The 27,837-nt window shown below is 39.0% G+C and overlaps 1 long non-coding RNA gene across 1 annotated transcript; it reads right to left on the reverse strand.

Moving 5' to 3' along the window:
- Window positions 1-1,888: 1,888 nt before the first annotated feature.
- On the reverse strand, window positions 1,889-27,781 carry LOC124153426. The gene is made up of 3 exons (XR_006863642.1): window positions 27,571-27,781; window positions 12,789-12,878; window positions 1,889-5,148 (listed from the first exon to the last, which is right to left on the reverse strand). It is a non-coding gene; the product is annotated as an uncharacterized LOC124153426 (long non-coding RNA).
- Between the last annotated feature and the right edge of the window lie 56 nt (window positions 27,782-27,837).

Genomic DNA, 27,837 nt, shown 5'->3' on the forward strand with positions numbered 1-27,837 from the left:
TCATGTAAAACATAATTCTAAAACAAAAAAAATTAGGGGATAAGAACGCACGCCCATATGTATTAGTCTGCAATTTTATATTTTATAGTAATCCAGGCTACGGAATACGGTGCACATTCGTGCATACTTAAAGGCAGAGGTACTTGTTTTGTATTATCATGGCTTAAATTTTTTTAGTAGCATTAATGTACCCGATGTATTCATTACACTCCGGTATTTAAGAACAAGGAACAGCAAAGATATATGCTCCAAGTCAATTAAATATCTAGTTATCATCTAAAAACATTAAATATATTACACCCACCACTGAATTACTAATTCCTAAGCAACCAAACAACTGACATTAATAAGGATTTTACAACTTGACACATATGCTACAACTAGGGCATAACTACACCAGAGTTGGAGTAGGTCTTCCAAGGGGCGTCTATTACGTCAACTTTTGTGCCTCTGATATTCTTTCAGAAACCAGGTTGACAATTGGCTGATCTAGCATTCATTCGCATATTGGTTTCTTTTTAGATCCATACAACGAAGTAGGACAGTGTGTCCAACTTATGGCCTTCGATCGCAATTTGCACTTAATATTGGCAGATTGTGTATCTGAACCAAACAGGTGACTACATTTTAGTTTTATCAAACTCAAAATAGTCATATCGGACTGGGAACTGAAATTTGTTGAACCTGATTCATCTTGCATCAGTGTTCATGTTAGCAGTAAATGCAAAGATATTCATCGAAAAAAAAATGACTTAAATTTGTTCAGACAACTTTCAACAAAAGCTGCGAAAAAATTTCCCCAATATTACTTCGTTAATGAATACTGCACATAACATACCTATTTAATAAATTGAACGGTATATCAAAAAACTAAAAATATAATTTCAAAGAGGGATAGAATATTACGTTCGAGCTATGTAGGCTACTAAGCGGATATAAGTGTCACAATTCTGAACCGTTAAACATGTATTCACGTGGTAATGCTCTTCGGGCATTGCTCACACCCTTTGACCATATTACGAGCAGAATGGTAAAAATACTAATAAGGGAACGAGGTAATTTAGTGCTGTTGAGCGTGTTTGGAAGAAGAATTTCTTCTGTAAAGATTGCAACCAGTCCAAAATGTTAGCTCTTCAGTACCTTATTACAATAGAATTATAACTAAATTGACTGGTAACATACATAAATATGTACGATTACGTGATAGGTTTTTTCTCTAATAGGGAATGGCGGCGCGAGCGGACGCGGCGGCGGAGGGTCTCCAGGCGTTACGTCACGTCACGTTACGTCTGGAATGCTGGACGTGACATACTCAACATTAACGATCACACCCTCAAAGTGTGATATAACCTCGTAGCGAGGTACGTGGCCAATCGGAGTAGCCTCCTCACGGTACCAGATCAAAGTCAGGTTGCGGAACTGGTGAAGCTGATGGATCTCGCCGTTATGCGTTTCGAATTGCGATTTTTGATTTTTTTCCTATTATAAATGGATTTGCACGTTCAATTTATCCTAATACTATATTTTTGAGCGTAAATCAAAGCTGTGTTGAAAATTTATTTTTCAAAATCTTCAATTTTCACTTATTGATTAGAAAATTTGTGAATATCAACTCTAAATAAATGCCGGTTCAAACATTTTAACCCTTTTTTAATAACCTGAAGGAAACATATTGAGCATACGTAAACTACTCTTGTTTCTATTTTACACAAAAAATGCACTGGCCATGAGAACTACCTTTCTATTCAGGATTGCATTATCTACTATTATCAATGACCTTATGTAATATTTTTGGATTTTGGAATATATTTTATGAAAATATCTTTATTTTTAATGGAAAAAAAATTAAAATTGTTGTAAATATTAATTTTTAAAAATTAGGTCTATATTAAGTATTTTAAAATAGCTAAAAACCAAACGGTGTAAATGTAAAATATATAAACTGCTTGAAATCACTTTTAACTATCAAAAAACTGTTTGTCAGCTACTCGCTTTTCCATCCAATGAGTAATGAAGGTTTTCATTAAAATTAGCTGTAAACCAGTGCCCAGTTAATCCGAATGCTCTGCAACTTCTTCTTGAAAAGGGAGAGTAGTCTGTGGTATTTCCATGATTTAGAACGTAGGTACTGAGTTTTCATTGAAGCAATGAAGAGTATACCGCCTGCGTTGTGCTTTGGATAAAGCCGAATTCATGAAGGTGTGTTTATCTCTGTTCTCCCAAGAATTTTGATACATTACCGAAATTCTTCAATAAGAACTTTAAGTTTGTCAAAATGAAGGTTTAGTATATTTTATATGAGCCAAAGTTGTTAGTGCCCATGATTTTTATGTCAACGTTTACGCTTAAGTAAATTTCTTTATAGAATGAGACAAATTTTTTAATCAAATACAGTAATGCGTTCGTAAAATTTTTGCCAAATTAGTCTTGAGTATAAAGTTGGACTGGTATCCAGCTGTCACAACGCAAGTGAACAATGATTATCTGGGAATATCCGGGCTGGATTGCCATTTCAATCATTTACGGCGGAATATTCGTGAAAGTTACCTTCGTACTAGGTAGAAAGGTTTTTTTTTTTAATGTTTCAAAAGATTTTTTTCACTGGCAACCAGCTAAGTCAGTTGGAGAAAAATTTAAGCGGAATTGCGAGGAGAAAAAAAAACTTAGATATAAAAGCCTTTGAAGACTCAAAATTAGACTTCAGGAATCTATTGAGCAGCAATACTAACTCGAATTTTCTCAACTTCTCTGAAAATGTTGCAGCATAAGCAGGCGTTATGCAACGAAAGTATCGATATTCACCTGGTTAAATGTATAAATCCTTTTAGCTATTACCCTTCTCACTGATTATGCAGTCTCATAAATATATCCAAATTTTTAAGTACTCGTTAAAATATAGCTTTCTGTCTCTTGTCAATGAATGGAAGATAAACTCAGCACAAGGTATGTTATATGAGAGAGTTTCTTGCACAAATGAAAGCATTGTTTTGCCTTCGAAGGGAATTGTCATTGCACCATGGACATTGGTCACATTAGAACCGTATGCCCTAAAAATCAGTCACAAAAATATGAGCCAGCTCTGATCCATATCACTAGCAACGCATTCATTTACTGTCATTTCTAATTTCATGCGGCATCTTAGGGCTCGCAGTTTCTCACGCCGTAGTTTAAAGTATCACCTGGCAGATCTTGAAAATCTAAAACTAATGAAAAGCTATCTTGACTTTTTGCCATGAATAGACAATAATTAGACAAAATAGAGAATAATCGGACGAAAAATAATACTTCTTTAATTTATAGAAATTACATTATTATGTCTCGCAAGATGAAGTGCCAATTATGTTGTTATTAAACAGCTTATATGATTACACAATTTGTAAAAATGCGGTATGAAAATTAAATTTCAGTCTCCTCCTCACGGCTTGAACTGTATTTTTTTAAACAGAAACCACAGAAGACATAATTACCACTGCGAAAAATTATGAAAATTTGTTCTTAAGAGTGCTAAAAAAACATTTTCACCTATGAAAAATTATAAAATGAATGCACTCTCAATTTGAACGAAAAAGCTACGAAGATCTCGATTCCAAAAATGTTGAAACAAGTACCCAGTCAAATTCGCAGTTTTACAATTAAGACACGACAAAATATGCTCCTTTATGAGCATAAATCATTTGTAATTCCGATTCAAACCAAGCATCATTATTGAAATCCATCCCCCTTCAAATTTGCATTGCAAAGAAGATAAAGAATTGGATTCAGGGTCGAGTTCACATAGCCGAGCCATATGGTTGCCGTGGAGATTTCGGGATCCACACGGTCCTCATAGAAGTTCATCCCCAAAACAAATTACGATGTATGGGAGTCAGCAGAGCATGAATGCTCCCATGATGACCCATAGCTGCCTGCTGCCTTCTTCTCCTTTTGCAGGACTACAGAGGCAGTGCCGCCCTTTTCCGAATCTCGGATATGTGGCCTTATAGTCGGGTTCCCAGACCTGATGAGCCGAGGCCCAGCTTCAAAATTGGATCCGGTGGTCCAGTTGCGGGTCGGAGGAGGCGGATGCGGCGGCGGAGGCCTAGACGTGACGTCTGTAGTGCTGGACGTGACATACTCAACATTCACGGTCACACCCTCAAAGTGCGATATGACCTCGTAGCGAGGTACGTGGCCAATCGGAGTATCCTCCTCACGGTACCAGATCAAAGTCAGGTTGCGGAATTGGTGAAGCTGACGGATGTCGCCGTTAGGAATCGAGGGTCGGTGGTGACGTCACTCTGACAGGGTGAGCACTGCATTGCGTTCATTGATGCGTTGCACGCTGTGCTGGGTCACGGACGACGTTCTCAAGGGCATCCCCCGCGGGTTGCATCCTAAACCATTATTTTAAAAACCATCGGCCCTGGCCGTGAAGCCACAGGCACCAGCGCACCAGCCTGCAGTGGCAGCCGCATGGTGCCTCTCCTCGGCCAGAGAATCCTCATTATCGCCACTATACAATCAAATTTGATTGCACTGACCGATTTCGAATCGGCACCTTTTTTTTATCTCGAAGAAAATCCTACCATTGAGATAGACCATAAGCAGGGAGGGATAATAGAAGTTTGTGATAGCTGCGGTGATTTTGAACGGAACGTTCCCGGCAACCTCAGTCTCACACACTGAAGGGTGATAAGCTTGTCGGCCGGGGCCCAAGTGATGCCAACCGATGATCGGAAGAATCCAGAGAGTGGACACGGCTCAGACCAGACCTATCATGATAAGTGTACGCTTCTTCGTCCTGTTTCGCAAGTAGCGGAGAGGTGAAGTTATGGACCAGTAGCGGTCGATGCTCAGGATAAAGAGGTTGAAAATGTGCTCGCCGTGTAGTCGGCTGACAGCCAGAACTGGCAAACGACAAGGCCCAGCACCCATCTTCTTGGTGGACAAAAGGGGGAATCTAAGTTTTAGTACAGGTTAGGAAATTACATGGTCACTACGTTAACCATTATAATTAGAGTCAAAGTGTACAAAGCACATGATAAGGTTAACTGTTTTTCGATGATGTTTCTGTTGTCGATGATCAGGATAAAGAGGTTGATTAAGTGCTCGCCGTGTAGTCGGCTGACAGCGAGAACTGGCAAACGACAAGGCCCAGCACCCATCTTCCTGGTGGACAAAAGGGGGAATCTAAGTGTTAGTACAGGCTAGGAAATTACATGGTCAATACGTTAACCATTATAATTAGAGTCAAAGTGTACAAAGCACATGATAAGGTTAACTGATTTTCTAAGGGAATAAGAAGAGAGGTGAGGAATTGGAACAAAGGGAAAACTGCTTTTCTCATTATTTTTCACATGATGCACTTTAAGATGGTATCAATATTCAAGATAGACGAGAGGGTAGTTACCGTGGTCACTTAGACTAATGTTATGATTAAAATAAATTTTAGATAGACAATGGAAAAATGTAACATTAACTAAATTAACAAGATGGGGGAGGAAAATAAAAGAGCAGTATCCATTTGTTTTACCACTGCGCTAGAAAAAACTGTCAATGAGAAAACATCAAGAACCGGCGAGAAAAACGCATGAGCAATAGGAAAATGTCTGAAAAAATATTATAATTCTCATAGTTAACAGCTCAGTTAACAAAAACATGACTGAGGTTTTAGATTTTGGGAAGAAGAAGAAACAATTTTAAATACATTTCACGTAAAAAGCATTCCTTATTTTATTCACTAAGGGCAGTGAAAATAGTAAATGAGAATCACTGATAGATATTGTGGGCTCATCATAGCTGTGCCTTTTCTTCGGATCAATTAGAATATAATTCCTATTGCGCACTAGTCATTGATTTGGTGTGATTGATTGTCAATTATTAATTTTACCCCTACGCCAGATAAAAACTATCAATAAGGAAACGACCAGAGCGAACGAGAGAAACGGGTGGACGATAGGGATAAGTGAAGAAGAAATATTATAGTTCTCGTAGTTAACGAGTTTGCTAGAAAAAAAACGATGGCTGATCGTATGTAAGACATAAGAATACATAATTATGACATTTTTTCGTGCAGTCCATTGCTTTATTCACAGGGTAACCACGCTTACCCTAAACGTTTATTAACGTTTTAGTGCATTTTACATTTATAAAAATTAAATAGAATACTATCCATCCACAAAGAGGACCACTGCGCATGTTTTCTGACGGGAAATGAACGAAGGAAGTAATTACTTATGGTTTACATCGACTTTTTAAACACTAAATTTCTTACGTATCTTCCCCATTTAAATTCGATATGTGCGCTCCTGTAGCATTCATCGTTGTTTTTAGCGTGGCTTGGAAAAGAAAGCATGAGCACGATCGCCGCTACCTCCCTTAATTTATACTCCAGGCGAGCGGGTCTTCTACGAAAGTCGCAATGCTTTCGAAGACGCGGCAATAGAAACGACCCACCGTTCAGAGAAACAACACGTTGGCCCATTTCAACCGACAGAAAAGACCACAGAAGGAGAGTATACCTTCTTACTCTCGAAATTGAACATACGGACGTGATTAAAAAAATGTTATCAGTACGGAGTATGAGAGCAATTGATCAAGGTATACACTATGAAAAACAGAGCCTTTCCGAGAGCCCATGCTCAACGCATAAGCTACTAAGTGGAAAAGCTTCACATGAAGTCTTAGTGTTAGAATTTAAGAGATGGTCTTTAGAAGTAGAACGTTAGGATAGGAATGCAGGAAATGAGTGGCAAGTAATGAAAGCAATTTAGCTTTATTATTTTCAATTAAATGCAGACTACAGTTAAGCGTTTGCAAGGGTCTTGAGGTAAAATATAACATTCGCATGCATTCCAAGTAATGTTATTAGAACGCCTCAAGTTATGAAAGATTAAGAGGATTGTATCAGAGTATCAATCCAAGGATGGAAAGAAGTATGCAACTATAAAAGCAAAAAAAGCAGTAAATAATTTAACAAAGATTGGTACTAAAGGAATCGAGCAATATATACGTGACTTTGATTGGCTACAAATAACATAAGGTTACCGAGAAAAAGCTTTTACATGGGTTAATTTTTATAAATAAAGTGCCGTGATAACAGACTTTGATTCGGTTAGTACATTAAATCCATAAATTTTTGAAATAATATTTTTTCAGTATAAAAATCCATTACTATGATAAATGGAAGCGACAAGGAGCCATAACCAAGACGTTTCATAAAACGATGAAAATTATAATGGCATAAAAGAAGATGGAGAGCCACTTCGAGTTCTTAGTGCTTGAACCCTAAGTCCATTCTCTTTGCTTTTTCGCAAAACGAGGCAAGGCGGGACTAGAAAAAATCTTTTGGAAAGATATAAAACGGCGCCTGTCTTCAGGGGAATTTAAAAAAAAAATACAATTGCAAATATAGGAAAGCTTTGATGAGAAAGAGTAAGAAGTATTCCCTTTACATTATTGGACGAATCTGAATCAAGTAGGGGTGCTAGGGTATATAATATTAAACAACGAGGACTCACAGGGGCTGTTGGTACAAAGTATTTGGAAAGCATCCTTAAAAATTGCGTAAATGGAGTATAGGTTGACATGTGTGTAAGGGCCCCAGCAAGAGTCACATTTGTCATCGCCATTTATTTTTTCAAAAAATCAAGAATATAAACACGAATTCCTTACATGTGAGTAATTACAACCGCAGTTGCAACCGGAGATTTTCAAACGGATTCGGTGTTTCAGTACGAAATAATGTAAAAACAGACAATATCTTCATGGTATTTCCCAATAATTAACCAGATAAATCTAATTCGTGAGCATTTTACAGAAAAACTTGTCACCCAAATGAAATATATTTTACCATTTTATTGGGCCGGGGGAACAATACCGGATCTAGAATTTTTCTGGAGGGGGGTACAAAGGCTTGGCAGGCAAAGTGTCTTCTTATATTTGAGATGAAAAACAACATATACCGATTACTATGTGAAATATTCTCCTTATTTAAATATTAAAGTTATTAATATGTAATTAAATGATTAATGCTCCGTAGTATACTAAAAAAACGAAAGTCATGATAGCGGTATTCAAAATATTGTATATTTTTAAAGTGTCCTGGGGGGCACGTGCTCGTATAATATAACGATTTCCACAATCATTATAAGGGAAACAATTTGTTGTTGTAATTGTTTTCAAAAACATCAATCTCACATAATCTACGCGCTTAGAATGATTCCAATCATGCTTCTCACATTTTCCTTCCTCTGCCCACTAGTTATGAGGTAAGTAGTGTGTTTTATCTCTAATTGCATGTATTTCTAAATACATGCCAAAAACTTTTTATTTATAAAATATATCCAGAAACGCTTCAATCATTGCCTTCTAATAACTTTTCCTGTTATTTTTTATATGTAATAAAATGGTTTTAATATGTATTTCATTTGATACAATACGGTTGTGAATAACTTTTAGATTAAATATATTTTTTTCACAGATTTGGAAATTTTCCAAAAGTGGCTTCCATTTAACATACCTTTACTAAATACATTAACCCTTTCACGGTTGTTCAATCTCCGAAAACCTTCTCCTCTCATGCGGCGAAAAGGTTAAAATGCGTTTCGCGGGCCCATGGAGCACGTACTTCAATAAAGGGCGTGGTACACCCTCCAAAGGGTCGCTAATTCGGGACCCTATCCTCGACGAGCTCACCCACGCAGGACCGTCTCATCGACCCTACCAGCGGGGGGGCCTCCCTCCCGAAAAGTGACCGCTCTGACTGCAATTTGAAAATCAATCAATCAATCCGATCGTCAAAAAATTATTTTTTCATCACACTCCTGCCAATCAAACAATAAAGTACGTTTATGAACAGTGTTTCTGCGATGAACAATAACGATTTTGTTAACTTTGCTAAAACGGCTATTTTCCGGTGGTCCGCAGGCACGTCTTTACCAAATTACAGAGGGTAACAGCCTAAGTATACGATTTATTTTCAATTTTCAACGGAAAAAACAGCATTCTTCTGAATCACTGACCCTACATGATTTGAAGGCAGCAACAAGAAAATTTTTCGGAATTGGGTTGTTTCCTTGATCAAAGAAAACTAAAGGAATTGATTGCTATTCGTTACCTACCATTAGTGTATTCATAGTATACAAATTATTTGGTTTTATAAATACCGGTTTAGACGAATGGCAATGGTCAATTTTTATCCTCATTTGAAAAAGGTCAGATTGGCACCCATGCGATGCCACTCCACGTGACGTCACAGGGACCTAGTTTCTATACGAGTAGATAGCAGTTTTACATGGTCTGAGATTACCAATGCATGCATGAGGCACAGAGCTCAGGGAAACATGTCTTAATAATCACTTGTTAAAACTAGCTAAAGTAGGAAAGTTTTCTTCGTTTGATAAGGTATTAATAATCCTTATATAAGCCAAGCGCTACCACCTAGCAGGGTACTCTGCTACCTGCTAGCATCCTGCGTCGTATCAGCACTCAGAGCCTCGCCCCAAGGTCACCTCACTTGCGGCAGCGGCTTGTAAAAATATTATCCATAATATTTCATGATGGTCAACCCGGAAACCACCTTTGTTTACAAAAAAAAAGCATAAATTAAAAATGTTCCTAGTAAAACATATCATTTGAAATTTTCCTTTCAAACGAAGTAAATTCACAAATTTAAAATATATGCAAACTGGGTTTCACAGTTTAAGGTATCAATAAATGCAAAATTCGCTCAATAGGGAAAACTCCTACAGCGGCACGGGGACCGCACAAAAATTTTACGATTTTTTTCTGAGATTATCACCGTTTTATCTTCCATCGCCAAATGCATCCACCACACATGTTCCTAGTATAGAAATATCTACGCTCAGTGGATTAAGACGGCGGAGATGTCGTCACAACGGAACCCTCCCTTATCCACTTCTATTCTCCTCGGGGCCTCCTTTGGCGATACCTCCGACTGTTCGGTACTTTCACCCGCACCCCGCCGCCGCGCCTCCCATTTCCGAGGCGTGGCATGGGGCCGAATTTGCCGGCACGTGATTCCGGCGCAGTCAGTCTCGCCATCCTGAGCTCGCACCTAAATTTCCTCGGAAGTCGCACACGGCAAGCAACGACTTCGCAACACGAGGACGCTTTGATCCGCCATACCACTTCTCCCCCCTCCGGACACAGCACAAGATGGAGGCGTTCGCACGAAAATGGGTGAATTTGCGAGCGGCTTTTGGACGCGTTTGTCAGCCGGAGAGGAATCAATCAGCCAAATCGGATTGTCGCGAAGCGAAAATGAGGCACTATTTTAGGAATACGATTCGTTCGAGATAACTCACTTATCTCGCACCTAACCTCGATATTTAGAGGTCGGCTGGACCCCAACCGACAACCGATTCGCAACCCGGTGGACGTACTCGGTGGCCTAAAGCTCGGCCGCGAATCAAGTTACTTAACTCTATATCTCTCAGACGAATTTGTGCAGCTTTTTCCTATCATGCATTACCTAGTGCTTGTGAGGTTCATAGGATTGCTTGTCATTCCTGGCTTCACCTCCAGAAGAGTTCTCTAGTTACAAGAACTCCAGGTGCGATACCTTCATTTTCCAAGTATTTTTCCTCTCGTAAAATTGTTTCACTAGCTCCCGCTCCAATGATCGATCGATTATGATGTAGGTCTTCCAGACGGTGTGAAGTTATACAAACCTCCCAGCAATATCTCATATTCAGTTCAACAATTATCCAGTCGAACCTGTAAACCCCCTTTTTTTAAATGTCTTGCTGGCCTCACTTTAAATTTTGAAATTAAATATAGTCTTCAACATCTCGATTAATTTTTCATTTTGACGGACATCCTACTCACGTTTTTCTTTAGGTCTTTGATTTCATCAGACTGCCTCATTAACCGAATTTTACCCAATCAACTGGAATTCCATTATCCTTTTTATTATTTCCCTAAAAATTCACCCGACTACCTCCGCAATTATTTCCTTCCTTCCTCATTTTTCTTATACATCATGTAACTCGCATTTTAACTTTGAATTTTGCTCATTATATAATGTATGCTATTGTCATTGTATATAAACGTTTTGTATACAATACATATATACAATACATATAATCGTTTCGATGAAGGCTCAAATGATAGAGAGGAACCGTGACTGAAAGAAACATAAAAAATGTCTCAATTCACATCAGGTACGCTCGAAAAAATAGTAAATATTTCACTAATTCCGATGCGTATCTGCTGGGGGTATTTGATGCCGCATTAATTCACTGAATATGGTATCAATGATTATCCGCGCCCAATCCTCACGACATAAACTGAGAGAAGCATTCGGAAATGCATCGAACCATCGGCGACTACTGAGAAGCTTTTTTCGCATGAATTTCAATCAGCAAGGATGCTGCGTCAATAAAACGAAGTACGGAACTCAAAAAATGCCCTTTACATTTGATGGTCATAAAATGATTCGGAGAATGAGGTTTTGTACTCTCTTGTACCATAGTTGATCGGGTTGGTGTGGTGGCTAGAGTGTTGGCTTCCCACCCGGCGGGCTCGGGTTCAAATCCCGGCGTTGGAAGAGAATTTTCAGAGACTGCCTGATCCCTGCTTGAATGTTGTGTGGAGAACATTTGAAGCGCAACACTCCGTCCGTCGGATGGGACGTTAAGTCGTGGTCCCCTTGGCGCCTTTCGTTAAGAGAAGGCTAATGCCGACGCCGGGTTTCTCTCCACCCTTCCCTACCTATCCTTCCCTCATGGCGCAAATGACCTCAGCTGTCAGTCGCCTCCCCCAAATACCATACCATACCAAGATAAAATTCTTTGCACCTTGAGCACATTTCATGAGTAAATAATTTTTAATTGGCGATAAAATTATTACTAAAAAGTTATCAAGCTCTTTATTCACTTTAACTGTTCTATCAGGAAAAAAATATAAAACCTCTTATCCAAAGAATTTCATCCAGAAGAACAATCATCAAATATTTTCCAGTGAAGAAAATTATTCATAAACTGTTACCTCAAGTGGGAACGATAGCCTTGTGATAAGGGTATGATTATATGCAAACGAGTAATTTGGTGGTCATAAGGGGATAAAAGGTTTTTTGGATTTATATTGAATTTAACAATAAATTTTAACGACGCAGGCATATTCATGATTTAAATCTTGCAAGGTAAATATCGACTAATTGCATTGGATAACACAAGTGTTCGGCAATTTAATGGAAATTTCAATACAGTTTCTCTAGAAAGCATTGTACGCCGCAGCTACGCCAGAATATTCATGATATTAATTAATACGTAAAGGAATGAAAGGCATATAATTCATTAAGAGAATTACGTTCATTAAATACCTCCGCAGGTGACAATTATATTGCTTTGATTGTTATATGGAGCATTAAAATAAAATAAAAGCTTTGTGCTTTCACATATGTGCAAACAATCAATGCTATATGGAGCATTGATCTTTCAAGTACCTTATGATACCGCCCTGGACTTTGGGTTTATGACGCCCAAATTTTAGTTATTAAGTCACAATAATAAAGATTATAAATGCCATTGCTTTGCGAAACAATTACAAAAATGCACAGAGCTTTTGAAACTCCAATGCTAAGCACAAAAAATGAAAAATCAAATAACGTGTAAGGAAAAAATAAAAATTTAGAGTAAATACAATAGATGCTGTTCGCATATCAAAACTTAAACACCTGATTGGGTTCTCAGAGGGGACGGACATGGTCCATGCGATATAGTACACATAAAAGCATCCTAGGTCTATATCCCAAAAAGCAATATTTAATATAAAATATGGCTTACCTGTTATGGCGTAGACAGAACTAATCGGCATAAAAGCCCACCAACTCTTAATTCTGCAGCTGCAAGACTCAATTTAAACATGTTGGACACCTATGAAAGATAAAGACATTATAAATCACCTTATGCTTGCAATTATCCCTTGTCCTTTCACAAATATAATATTCCCATGCTACCGATATAACAAGGCAAAGTACTATTTGATTAACTGTAATGGAAACCTGCGAGTACTTAATGTAGAATACTCAAAACAATAAGGAATGTTTTGCAACAGAACTTTGCACTCTTACTTTTCCCTGAAAATGAGAGCATTTTTACCATGCATAATGGAAATATATGCCAAATATAGCAACTTATAGCTTCTATATTTCAAAATTATTTTAAAATAAAAAAATTGCATGCAGTTCTTGTTTCAGTAGGCAGCAGTCATGTAAGATTCATGTTGGCAGCTGTTATGTGAGAGTAGGGAAGATTCGGACGTAAAGTGAAAGAGGACCGCCACTTCACGCTGGATGGTCCGCAACTAAAATGAGCGACACACGCGTAATTAACATTCAATGAATGAATGAAATACATGCAACGAAAATTCTAAATCTACATACTACCCCTCAAGACGCCTCAACAAACATGTCGCGGGGGATGTAAAGACACCAGCTGTTAACTTATAAGATGGTAATACTCGATTTAAATTAGGTCTCGCATTAATTAGTCATTCGACGGAAAGAGAATTCCCGTACTTATCCCTTCGCTTGAAATTTCTCTTTCAATTTATCGTTTCTGTGTTACCTAGAGATATAGTGAGGTCAAATATGATTTTCTCTGTGTCACTCTTAATGATATTGATTCTCAATGTCTCAATCAATCTATGCCTAGCGCGCAGCCTCCTAGTTTCTATAGGCTACCAGTCAAATTCGTTTAACATTTTTGTAACGATTACTGTACGCCCATAACAGTTTTTACGACTGGTAGAAAGAGAAAATATATTCCATTTCCATTCATAGAGAAAAAATCCTGGTCGTGCAATCAAATCCTCACGAATGTATATGTACAGTATACTCACGGTCTTAGAAAAAGAAGGAATACTGTTACTCTTAAAAAAGAGTATACCGTTAATTATTCCGTTTTTGTTAATGCCACTTTTCATTAAGATTAGCTTTGCATGAAATTTTATCAACACTCAATAGGGTAGTTTCCTTTTATTTTTTATCGCCTAAATCGAATGATTATTACTCCTGGAGTACGCATTTCACACTTTTAGATTTTTAAATGGCGATATCTATTTTTCGCTATTAAATGAAAAGTGAATATTTTCAAGCGCGCGAAAACGCGACGGCTAAGTATGAATGCCGGGAAAAGCCCGTGTGACGTCATTCTGGTGCCCGCTGCCGCAAAGTGAGGTGACCTGGGGCGAGGCTCTGAGCGCTGATACGACGCAGGATGCTAGCAGGTAGCAGAGTACCCTGCTAGCTGGTTGGCTTAATTAAGGATTATTAATACCTTATCAAACGAAGGAAACTTTCCGATCATAGGCAGTTTTAATAGGTGACTGTTAAAAGATGTTTCCCTGAAGTCTGTGCCTCATGCATGCATTAGTAATATCAGACGATGTAAAACTCCTATCTACTGGTATAGAAACTAGGTCCCTGTGACGTCACGTGGAGTGGCATCGCATTGGCGCCAATCTGGCCCTTTTCAAATGCAGTTAAAATTGACCATTGCCATTCGTGTACCTACACTGAGAATTCTAAAACAAAATAATTTGTATATTATGAATACAGTAATGGTGGGTAAATAATCGCAATCAATGCCTTTCGTTTTCTTGATGAAGGAAACTACCCTATTCTATTAGTTATAAGTGGATTAATAAAACATAAAAAATAGCAGAACTGTCGAAGTACCGGCCATACTTGTACCGGTATTTCTGGTACCGGCACGATAGTACCGCTGTTAAATACTGGCCGGTACTACCGGAGTAGAAAAAAATTTACTCAGTACTACCGAATACCGGTATTTTTTTCCCATCCCTACAATGGATGGGAAAAAAATACCGGTATTCGGTAGTATATATTCGGTAGCATTCGGTAGCATTCGAAATACATCTATTCCCTGCACAGTCAAGGTATAGCCGGACGAGTGCAAAAGAGCAACTCCCTTTTACTTTTTCATCCTCAACTCTTCTCACGACAACCTAAAGGAATCTTAGGTAGTTGATTGCGTTGAAAAACATTCACTGGCGGAAGTCCTACTTATTGCTTAGGCTTCATGCATTGGGCCACAGTTCAGTGTTTAATTTCGTTCTACTGAGCGACATCTTTTCTCCATTGCCTGAACAATGCATGCGTCGAATTTTGTTGTTTGCGTTGTAATGCGTTGTTTTTCATCGAATTTCATGTTAAAATTTATATTTTTGTGATTATAAAAAAGGATCAATGAGTTAAATCGAGGTGACTACACCACATATACCAAAAAAAACTGTCAAGGATGTTGCGTAAAGATTAATTGTGACCGCCTGCGACGCCAAAATTAAGATCGATTTTTCAAATATGCATCACAGTTCGGAGCTTGGTGTTGGCCACGGAGATTGCCGTGCTCAATAAATACTGGAAAGTGAATGCATTGAATAAAAGATACAATGAATTAGTACTACAATTGTTTTTACTTTTTTATAACCTGATTTCCTCACTGTCATGTCATATTTATGGCCTATACATCAAAAAATGGCGGACGCTGATTTCAGAAACATTTTTGATCATATGTAGCAGCATGAAAATAAGAAATACGAGTTATACTCGGATATTTACATCAAAATTACATCAAGCTTCTAAATCGTGCATTCAAAGAAATCATCTATGTCCATTAGCAACACAAAAGATGAAATCGATGTTTTACAGTATTGAGCAGTCAGCGGCTCCTCCCTAATCGCATGGAATTCCATGGACATAATTCTTTACTTATATGCATTATTTAATTTATTAATATCTCAATTAAATGACTCGGTGGTGGATTATGGGCAATAGTACATATAGTTTTTTTAGATTCAACGAAATAATATACTTCCTAGTCTTTCATCCGAGGTCGCCTTCCAGAAACATCGATACAGTTTCTTCTTCAATGGTCAAAATTCGGTTTCCTTTTTGGGACCCTGCGAACTGAATTTCCTCAACTGATAGACCCAGTCCTTTCTACCACCACGCTTTACATTTATGATTTGAGAGAAACATAGATATAAGGATGACAGCAAACGAGTGGACCATTATGCCTAGTTCACATTACGATTGACCGAGCGATCATCCTAACGATAGTTGACCGAACTAGCCGTGTGAATGCATGTCCTGACAATAGTTGACGTAGTTCCGAACGTTGCCACTTTACGATGGTTAGGCGCTGGGAGACCGGAAACGGAAGCGACAAGAGAAAGACGAAAAGCTCGTGAAGCTCTATTTTTTCATGGATATGTCCTTAAGAAGGAAGGATATGGGCGGAAGAAAAATTTTTCGGTAAATACACTTTGAACACAGTAATATCGTGACCCTGCATATCTCAACAGCTCTGCTAACCGTCAATTTCCCGTTCACTTTAGATGTCAGCACTAGAGGGCAGCAGAGGTTTTAACCATCGTCGTGTGAATGCACGATAGTTCCGACAATAGCTAGAACAATCGAAATGTGAATGAGTATTAGCTAGGACAGGAGTCTACACATCCGGCCCGTCAAACAAATTCCTGTCTGCTGGTCTTGAAAAAATAATTATCCTACGACTGGTATCGCTGAATTATTCAAAGCTGGGGCTGTTGCCTGTCGTCTGATGATCTTTGAAATAAGTTCCTACAATTCGCCTATTTAATCTGAAACCTGATTATAATGAAATTTTTAAGTCAAAACGACAGAATTATGCGTCACACTAATTAGGGTTGGATAAAAATAAAGGCAGGAATGGATTTTGTTTAACCTATTTTTTTCAAAAAGATATTTTTTAATATTTTCATATTTATGGTCCAATTTTTTGAAATTAACTTAAAGTCTCTTATTTTAATTTCTATACCTTCGGCCAGCATAAATGTGAGAAATGTATAATTTTGCCCTTACATTGAAAACATTGGAGACCCATGAGCCAGAAAAATGGTGAAATGCATATGTTCAAAGGTCAAATGTGTGATTACATAAATATTGCAAAAAACGATTCTATGGTCGACCCATAGATATATTTCCACCCTGTTCACATTTGAATGGGTTTCCAAAAGTTGCCGCTAGGGTCGCTGACGGACAGTGATCGCAATTATACGGAAAGATAACCTAAATGCTAATTTAATCCTATAGCCTCAGGGCTTGTGACATGCTGAGTTTGTACCGACGAATTGTACCATTACGATGCAAACAACAAAATTCGACGCATGCCTTGCTCAGGCAATTAAGAAAATTCCTTTGTAAGGAATAGAGAAATTAGCGATATCTTACTCAATGTATTTGCATATCACTGTCTCCCACAAATAGTTGACAAGTCTACGAGAGAAAATAAAATTAAAGTTATCCCCTTTAAAGAGAAAATATTAGGCGTTTTAGCAGTAAGCCATCACAAGTTGATAACCTAACTTATACGGAAAGATACCCTAAATGCTAATTTAATGCTAAAGCCTCTGGCCTGGTGGCATGCTGAGTTTGTACCGACAGTAACCAAGTGCTTTTAAAATCACTCTTCAATCGAAAATTATATAACTTACAGTTAATACGTTCCACTCCGTAATCTTCGAACCTTTTTAAACCGTCAATGCATTGAAGCGATAGAGAAATTGGTAGGAGAATAGCCAATGAGAGCCTTAAAAATAAGTGTCTAATTAAAGTAGGGAATGTAATCAGAGAAGTATCGATATTTTTCATCAGGACATACATTTTTTAAAGTACTGCTATTCCGTCAATAAACCAGCCATAAGACTGAAGTATGCACGTAGATTGCAACAGAGAAGCCACAGGTCGCAGAATTTGAACTATTGCCCGTCATGGGAAAAATAACATCAAATGAGCTTTCTTGTATATTACACAATTACTTATACCGCTTCTTCCTCAAGAGTGGTATGAATAATTGCGTAATATCCAAGAAAACTTAAAATGGAATACCATTAGGTTAATAATGAGCAAGTGAATTTTATTTTTTACATCAAATGAATCGAGATGGGGATTTATGCCATCACGCATTTCACTTGTTATTCGAAAGAAACGTACAACTCAGGATGGCAATGAAACAAACCAACCATTTGTTAGGAAACTGGGGAAATTTATATGCGTAGATGGCCAATGTGTCTTTAAATAACAGAGAAGATTTGTTTGCGTGACAAGCCAGATAATTTATAACAGAGGATTCTCCGTTGAATTATTCGATGTGTTTCTAACGACGGCTTATTTGAGTTGTTTTCAAAAGATCCCGCTTGTGTCGCTGACAAGCACAGGATCCAAATTTCACGGAGATGCAAGCTACAATTAGGGCTGATATTCTTAAATTTTGGTCGTGATTATGTGATTAAACAAATTTAATGCTTTATAAATGCTACTCCAACGATTGTAAACATTTCATATTGAATATTGAAATGAAATGGATCACCTATCGTCTCATCGCCATGCTGATAACAGTTTTTGAATGGAATGAAAATGTTCCCTGGATGGCAGCATACATCAAGCTTCTTCGGAAAATACTGGACCGTATGTGATCCTGTGATCAATATGACAGGGCGCATAACCATAGCAACGCGTCTGCTCTCAGAGAGTCAAATGAGGTTAAGAATGCCTAGCAACGCCGCGCCTCCGCCTCGCTGCCCCCAGATTTTTCCTCCCTCCCAAAAATAAAAATGCAGCTGAGAGAGATGCGTTTTGCAACCACGTAGACGGATCAAAAACGTTCGAAGATTGCGCAGTACAGAATATTCATTGCTAATATTATAATTTTCGATTGAAAATTAGATTTTTAAACTTGGCTCACTAACTTTAGATACAAATACATATATATAAGTGCTTAAAAATAGACGTCAAATTGAAGACGGGCGTTTTTATGGGAATTCGCTCACGTTTGAGCCTCTGTATCTCAGTAACGGGTCTAATCTATGTCAAATAAACTACATATCCGTAATTTTAAATCATTTTTAAGTATACCTGCGAAGTTTCAAGTTTATAACTCAAAAATATCCATTTTGTTATTTTGTCCGGCTTTTTCCGAATTCCGCCCCCTGAGCGACGCTGCGCTCACCGACAGTCAATCGTCGCTAGTTCCGCCCACGACCACCTGACGGAGTCGGGACGACGCTGTCATAGGGAGAAAGAAAGATTAGTATACGCTCGCCTCTGAAAAGTCAGTATTTCCTCTAGCCGCTTTGAAATCTAGTGTACCTTGGGTGAGCTTAAATGTACACTGGTCAATCGAACGGCATGATTTTCATAATAAGGTTTTTCTTTATTGGTTTAATAAGACGCTAAGGCAATTCGTGCATTGGGTATGCTTCAGAAAATATTTATAGTTAGCAAAAAAATAATTTCCTCATTTTATTTACCAATGGATGGGTGGGTGGGGTATTTGAAAGTGCGGGTACCTCCACGCGGTGAGCTTTGGTACTTATTTTCATACCTTTTCGCTTATTTGAAAGAGAACTTTAAAAACAGGCTTAGTCCTGCTCAATTAGGGTGGTTTTTTTCTCTCTGTTCTATTTTTGATTACGGAATTTTACGTCCATCTAAAATTCGAGATTCTATCATTGTTGTTTTTTCCACCGGAATGGTGAAATGCCTACTATTAGTTCTCCTTACGACGATAGACAGTTGTTCAATCGATTTGATTGCACTCTGGGCGTGGGAGGTGGAGAATCGAGCCGGGTAGGGACGCGAGCGACCTGCTGCTTCTCTCCCCGCCACCCTGCATGTGCATCTAAGTTGGATTTTGTGGTTCAAATATGGCGTCAGATACGTCAAAATGCTCGAAATTTTCAGCTTTCAAAATTTCACCTTATGGCGTAGGTATACCAGGGGATTAGTACCCCATACTACGGCGGCAGTGAAAGCGGCGGCGAAGGAGACGGACTGATGTAGCCCGCGGGTGGCTGCCCATGTCGGTACTATTGATGCCTCCGAACGAAGAGACAATGAGTTCTGAAATTCCTTTAGGGATATAAGCTCGGAGGTGGACGCGTTCGGAGGGGCACTGTTATCGATATGGGATTATCCATCTGCAGCATTGTTTCACGGACGGACTGCGGCCCTCGAGTATGGGACAGGAATGCCTGGATAAACAAGAGGTTGTGATTACTCTCTGAAACACCTGTGTGAGGAATGGGGAAGAGTTCGTGGATCTTCGGCCGGTGTTTTGATCGTACCAGGCTCCCCTCAATTCGTATGGGTGTATAATTCCAAATAGGCGTCCAAACGGGTGGCTCGTAGGATTTTTGAGCATTGTAGGTATTTTTATACTAGGATGTAGGTCTTCTAGCGGAGTTATTAATTCTTTGACTTAACGTAGCTTATGAGAAAATCCTTATTGCGTAAGTATTAATAAGAAAGTATACTTTTAAGTGTAACGCCGGACAGTAGCGTCAATATTCCCGGAACGGGTGATCCAGAGAAAGTAAAAAAGGCAAATGTTACCAGCATTCCCATTAATATTCCCCCGCGTAGAACACAAAAGCATGGAAAAGAACCAACCGATACTCAAGCAACAAAATATGACACTAGCCTTGTTGTGGTTGATTTCAATTAGACAAGGAAACAAAAGGAGTCTGTTCGCTCTTTTAATAGACCTATGAATTCCGAAGTTGATATCATGTACCAACTAGAAAATGAAACATACGCATATACTCTGAGAGACAGTATAAGTGTAATTGTTATCGGGGGAGAATTTAATCTTCCATCCATAAATTGGGATTTTTTTCACAGCAAGAGCGAATTCAAGGAATAGAGAAATTAGCGAGATCTTACTCAATTTATTTGCAAATCACTGTCTCCCCCAAATAGTTGACAAGTCTACGAGAGAAAATAAAATATTAGACCTTTTAGCAGTAAGCCATCAAAGGTTGATAACCTAACTTATACGGAAATATACCCTAAATGCTAATTTAATGCTAAAGCCTCTGGCCTGGTGGCATGCTGAGTTTGTACCGACAGTAACCAAGTGCTTTTAAAATCACTCATCATTCGAAAAGTATATAACTTACAGTTAATATGTTCCACTCCGTAGTCTTCGAACCTTTTTAAACCGTCTATGCATTGAAGCGATAGAGAAATTGGTAGGAGAATAGCCAATGAGAGCCTTAAAAATAAGTGTCTAATTAAAGTAGGGAATGTAATCAGAGAAGTATCGATATTTTTCATCAGGACATACATTTTTTAAAGTACTGCTATTCCGTCAATAAACCAGCCATAAGACTGAAGTATGCACGTAGATTGCAACAGAGAAGCCACAGGTCGCAGAATTTGAACTATTGCCCGTCATGGGAAAAATAACATCAAATGAGCTTTCTTGTATATTACACAATTACTTATACCACTTCTTCCTCAAGAGTGGTATGAGTAATTGCGTAATATCCAAGAAAACTTAAAATGGTATACCACAAGGTTAATAATGAGCAAGTGAATTTTATTTTTTTACATCAAATGAATCGAGATGGGGATTTATGCCATCACGCATTTCACTTGTTATTCGAAAGAAACGTACAACTCAGGATGGCAATGAAACAAACCAACCATTTGTTAGGAAACTGGGGAAATTTATATGCGTAGATGGCCAATGTGTCTTTAAATAACAGAGAAGATTTGTTTGCGTGACAAGCCAGATAATTTATAACAGAGGATTCTCCGTTGAATTATTCGATGTATTTCTAACGACGGCTTATTTGAGTTGTTTTCAAAAGACGCCGCTTGTGTCGCTGACAAGCACAGGATCCACATTTCACGGGGATACAAACTATAATGAGGACGGATTTCTAAAATTTTGGTCGATATTATGTGATTAAACAAATTTAAAGGTTTATAAATGCTACTCCAACGATTGTAAATTGTTCATATTGAATATTGAAATCAAATAGATCACCTATCGCTTCTTCACCATGCTGCTAACAGTTTTTAAAAGTAATGAAAATGTTCCCTGGATAGCAGCATACATCAAGCTTCTTCGGAAAATACTGGACTGTATGTGATCCTGTGATCAATATGACTGGGCGCATAACCATAGCAACGGGTCTGCTCTCAGAGAGACAAATGAGGTTAACATTGCCTAGCAACGCCGCGCCGCCTCGTCTCCCCTTCATCCTGGTCTCGCTGCCCCCAGAATTTTCCTCCCTCCCAAAAATGAAAATGCAGCTGAGAGAGAGATGCGTTTTGCAACCAAGTAGACGGATCAAAAACGTTCGAAGACTGCGCGGTAAAGAATATTCACCGCATATGTTATAATTTTCGATTGAAAATTAGATTTTTAAACTTGGCTCACTAATTTTAGAGACAAATACGTATATAAGTGCTACAAGCCTATTTTCCTCGTAAAAAGTATATATAGCGGAGTTTGAAGTACTTTACATGGAGAAATACCATTGATAACAATAGATAACCGATTGAGCTGTGATTAAAGTAACGGCAAACGAAATACCAGCGAAAGGTAGCGTTTTGCAACGACGCAGACTGTTCAAAAACCTTGGAAGACTGCGCAGTGAGGAATATTAACTGTATGTTTTGAAATTTTCGATTGAAAAGTTATTTTTAAATAGAACCCGTAACATTCTGGAGGAACTCAGAACGCTGTTAGCCTAATGTCCTCGTAAAATATGGAGATAACTTTAAGTTTGAAGTATTGTACCTCGCAAACTACTCATTTAGCAAGTTGATATCGGCAAACCAAATATTGAGCCGCCCACGACCAACTGACGGAGTCGGACGGCGCTGTTATAGCGAGAGAGAAAGGTTAGTATACGCTCGCCTCTGAGAAGCCAGCATTTCCTCTCGTCGCTGTGAAATCTAGTGTAATTTGGTAGGCTTCAATGTACACTGGTCACGCGAACGGCATGATTCCTCCCGATAAGGTATTTATTTATTGGTTTAATATGGCGCTACGGCAATACGTGCATTTGGTTATGTTTCAGAAAATATTTTTACTTAACAAAAAAATAATTTCCTCATTTTATTTGCCAATGGATGGGTGGGTGGGGTATTTGAAAGTGCTGGTACCTCCACGTGGTGAGCTCTGGTATTTATTTTCATACCTTTTCGCTTATTTGAAATTAAACTGTATAAATAAGTTTAATCCTCCCAATTAGGATGTTTTTTCTCTCTGCTCTGTTGTTGAATACGGTATATAACGTGAATGGTGAAATGCCTAATAATAGTTCTTCTTACGACGATAGACGCAATCAGTTGTTCAATCGATTTTATTGCACTCTGGGGGTGAGGGGTGGAGAATCGAGCAGGGTAGGGACGCGAGCGACCTGTTGCTTCTCTCCCCGCCACCCTGCATGTGCATCTAAGTCGGATTTTGTGGTTCAAATATGGCGTCAGATACGTCAAAATGCACGAAAATTTCAGCTTTCAAAATTTCACCTTCTGGCGTAGGTATACCAGGGGATTAGTACCCCATACTACGACGGCAGTGAAAGCGGCGGCGAAGGAGACGGACTGATGTAGCCCGCGGGTGGCTGCCCATGTCGGTACTATTGATGCCTCCGAACGAAGAGACAATGAATTCTGAAATTCCTTTAGGGATATAAGCTCGGAGGTGGATCGCGTTCGGAGGGGTACTGGAGTCGATATGCGATTATCCATCTGCAGCATTGTTTCACGGACGGACTGCGGCCCTCGAGTATGGGACAGGAATGCCTGGATCAACAAGAGGCTGTGATTACTCTCTGAAACACCTGTGTGAGCATTGGGGCAGAGTTCGTGGATCTTCGGCCGGTGCTTTGATCGTGCCAGGCTCCCCTCAATTCGAATGGGTGCATTATTCCAAATAGGCGTCCGAGCACTGTAGGTATTTCTATAGTAGAATGTAGGTCTTCTTGCGGGGTTATAAATTGAAATTCGCCTTACTCCGGGATATAATCATGATTTGAGTAGGGCGGGAATCTTTTTCCGCACCAACTACTGCGGTATTTCCTAGCAACCTATTCCCTCACGGAAAAAATGTCTTTGATTTTTTTCCACTTCTTCTTTCCACATAACCACCTTCTGATCTCGTGTAATACCAGCTAACGAAAGATAATCTCCAAAATTCTAACACTTTGACATCATGAGAAGCTTTCCCACTTAATAGCTTATGCGTTGAACATAAGTTCTCGGAAAGGATCTTAGTTTTTACATAGTGTATGCCTTGATCAATTTCTCTCATACTCCGTACTGATAACATTTTTTTAATCACGTCCGTATGTTCAATTTCGAGAGTAAGAAGGTATACTCTCCTTCGGTGGTCTTTTCTGTCGGTTGAAATGGGCCAACGTGTTGTTTCTCTGAACGGTGGGTCGTTTCTTTTGCCGCGTCTTCGAAAGCATTGCGACTTTCGTAGAAGACCCGCTCGCCTGGAGTATAAATTAAGGGAGGTAGCGGCGATCGTGCTCATGCTTTCCTTTCCAAGCCACGCTAAAAACAACGATGAATGCTACAGGAGCGCACACATCGAATTTAAATGAGGAAGATACGTCGGAAATTTAGTGTTTAAAAAGTCGATATAAACCATAAATAATTACTTCCTTCGTTAATTTCCCGTAAGAAAACTTGCGCAGTGGTTCTCAATGTGGATGGATAGTTTTCTATTTAATTTTTATAAATGTAAATGCACTAAAACGTTAATAAACGTTTAGGGTAAGCGTGGTTTCCCTGCGAATAAAGCAATGGACTGCACGGCAGAGAGTCATGATTATGTATTCTTATGTCTTACATACGATCAGCCATCGTTTATTTATTTAGCAAACCCGTAAACTAAGAGAACTATAATATTTCTTCTTCACTTATCCCTATCGTCCACCCGTTTCTCTCGTTCGCTCTGGTCGTTTCCTTATTGATAGTTTTTATCTGGCGTAGGGGTAAAATTAATAATTGACAATAAATCACACCAAATCAATGACTAGTGCGCAATAGGAATTATATTCTAATTGATCCAAAGAAAAGGCACAGCTATGATGAGCCCACAATAGCTATCAGTGATTCTCATCTACTATTTTCACTGCCCTAAGTGAATAAAATATAGAATGCTTTTTACGTGAAATATATTTAAAATTGTTTCTTCTTCTTCCCAAAATCTAAAACCTCAGTCATGTTTTTGTTAACTAAGCTGTTAACTATGAGAATTATAATAATTTTTCAGACATTTTCCTATTTCTCATGCGTTTTTCTCGCCGGTTCTTGATGTTTTCTCATTGACAGTTTTTTCTAGCGCAGTGGTAAAACAAATGGATACTGCTCTTTTATTTTCCTCCCCCATCTTGTTAATTTAGTTAATGTTACATTTTTCCATTGTCTATCTAAAATTTATTTTTTACCGAAAGACCATCTCTTAAATTCTAACACTAAAACTTCATGTGAAGCTTTTCCACTTAGTAGCTTATGCGTTGAGCATGGGTTCTCAGAAAGGCTCTGTTTTTCATAGTGTATACCTTGATCAATTGCTCTCATACTCCGTACTGATAACATTTTTTTAATCACGTCCGTATGTTCAATTTCGAGAGTAAGAAGGTATACTCTCCTTCGGTGGTCTTTTCTGTCGGTTGAAATGGGCCAACGTGTTGTTTCTCTGAACGGTGGGTCGTTTCTTTTGCCGCGTCTTCGAAAGCATTGCGACTTTCGTAGAAGACCCGCTCGCCTAGAGTATAAATTAAGGGAGGTAGCGGCGATCGTGCTCATGCTTTCTTTTCCAAGCCACGCTAAAAACAACGATGAATGCTACAGGAGCGCACATATCGAATTTAAATGGGGAAGATACGTAAGAAATTTAGTGTTTAAAAAGTCGATGTAAACCATAAGTAATTACTTCCTTCGTTCATTTCCCGTCAGAAAACATGCGCAGTGGTCCTCTTTGTGGATGGATAGTATTCTATTTAATTTTTATAAATGTAAAATGCACTAAAACGTTAATAAACGTTTAGGGTAAGCGTGGTTACCCTGTGAATAAAGCAATGGACTGCACGAAAAAATGTCATAATTATGTATTCTTATGTCTTACATACGATCAGCCATCGTTTTATTTCTAGCAAACCCGTAAACTAAGAGAACTATAATATTTCTTCTTCACTTATCCCTATCGTCCACCCGTTTCTCTCGTTCGTTCTGGTCGTTTCCTTATTGATAGTTTTTATCTGGCGTAGGGGTAAAATTAATAATTGACAATAAATCACACCAAATCAATGACTAGTGCGCAATAGGAATTATATTCTAATTGATCCGAAGAAAAGGCACAGCTATGATGAGCCCACAATATCTATCAGTGATTCTCATTTACTATTTTCACTGCCCTTAGTGAATAAAATAAGGAATGCTTTTTACGTGAAATGTATTTAAAATTGTTTCTTCTTCTTCCCAAAATCTAAAACCTCAGTCATGTTTTTGTTAACTGAGCTGTTAACTATGAGAATTATAATATTTTTTCAGACATTTTCCTCTTGCTCATGCGTTTTTCTCGCCGGTTCTTGATGTTTTCTCATTGACAGTTTTTTTATAGCGCAGTGGTAAAACAAATGGATACCGCTCTTTTATTTTCCTCCCCCATCTTGTTAATTTAGTTAATGTTACATTTTTCCATTGTCTATCTAAAATTTATTTTAATCATAACACTAGTCTAAGTGACCACGGTAACTACCCTCTCGTGTATCTTGAATATTGATACCATCTTAAAGTGCATCATGTGAAAAATAATGAGAAAAGCAGTTTTCCCTTTGTTCCAATTCCTCACCTCTCTTCTTATTCCCTTAGAAAATCAGTTAACCTTATCATGTGCTTTGTAAACGTTGACAGTAATTATGATAGTTAACGTAGTGACCATGTAATTTCCTAACCTGTACCAACACTTTGATTCCCCCTTTTGTCCACCAGGAAGATAGATCCTGGACCTTTTCGTGTGCCAGTTCTGGTAGTCAGCCGACTACAACGGCGAGCACTTATTCAACCTCCTTATCCTGAGCATCGACCTCTTCTGGTCCATAACTTCACCTCTCCGCTACTTGCAAAAGAGGACGAAGAAGCGTGCACTTATCATGATAGGTCTGGTCTGAGCCGTGTCCGCTCTCTGGATTCTTCCCATCATCGGTTGGCATCACTTGGGCCACGGCCGACGAGCTTATCACCCTTCAGTGCGTGAGACTGAGTTTGCCGGGAACATTCTGTTCAAAATCACCGCAGCTATAACAAACTTCTATTTTCCCTACCTGCTTATGATCTATCTCTATAATAGGATTTCTTCGAGATAAAAAAGATGAGCCGATTCGAAATCGGTCAGTGGAACCATACTCGAATGCATAGTGGGTATAATGAGGATTCTCTGGCCGATGGGAGGCACTAGGCGGCTGCCACTGCAGGGCAGTACGCTGGTGCCTCTGGCTCCACAGCCAGGACCGATGGTTCTATAAATAATGGTTTAGGAGGCAACCCGCGCGGGATGCCCTTTAGAAGGTCGTCCGTGACCCAGCACAGCGTGCAACGCATCAATGAGCGCAATGCAGTGCTCACCCTGTCAGAGTGACGTCACCACCGACCCTCGACTCCTAACGGCGAGATCCATCAACTTCACCAGTTCCGCAACCTGACTCTGCTCTTGTACCATGAGGAGGGTACTCCGATTGGCTACGTACCTCGCTACGAGTCCACCGTAGTGCCGCCACGTCCACCGCCGCCGCGTTCGCCGCCGCCGATTCCGCCGCCGTCGCGTCCGATGCACCCGCCTCTTCCGACCCGCAACTGGACCACGCGATCCAATTGTGGAGCTGCGCCTCGGCCCATCAGGTCTGAGAACCAGACTGTAACGTGACATATCCGGGGAGCCATAAAAGGGGCGGCACTGCCTCTATAGTCCTGCAAAAGGAGAAGAAGGCAGCAGGCATCTAGGGCTCATCATGGTA

This window comes from Ischnura elegans, chromosome 2, assembly GCF_921293095.1.
Source record: "Ischnura elegans chromosome 2, ioIscEleg1.1, whole genome shotgun sequence".
NCBI lineage: Eukaryota > Metazoa > Arthropoda > Insecta > Odonata > Coenagrionidae > Ischnura > Ischnura elegans.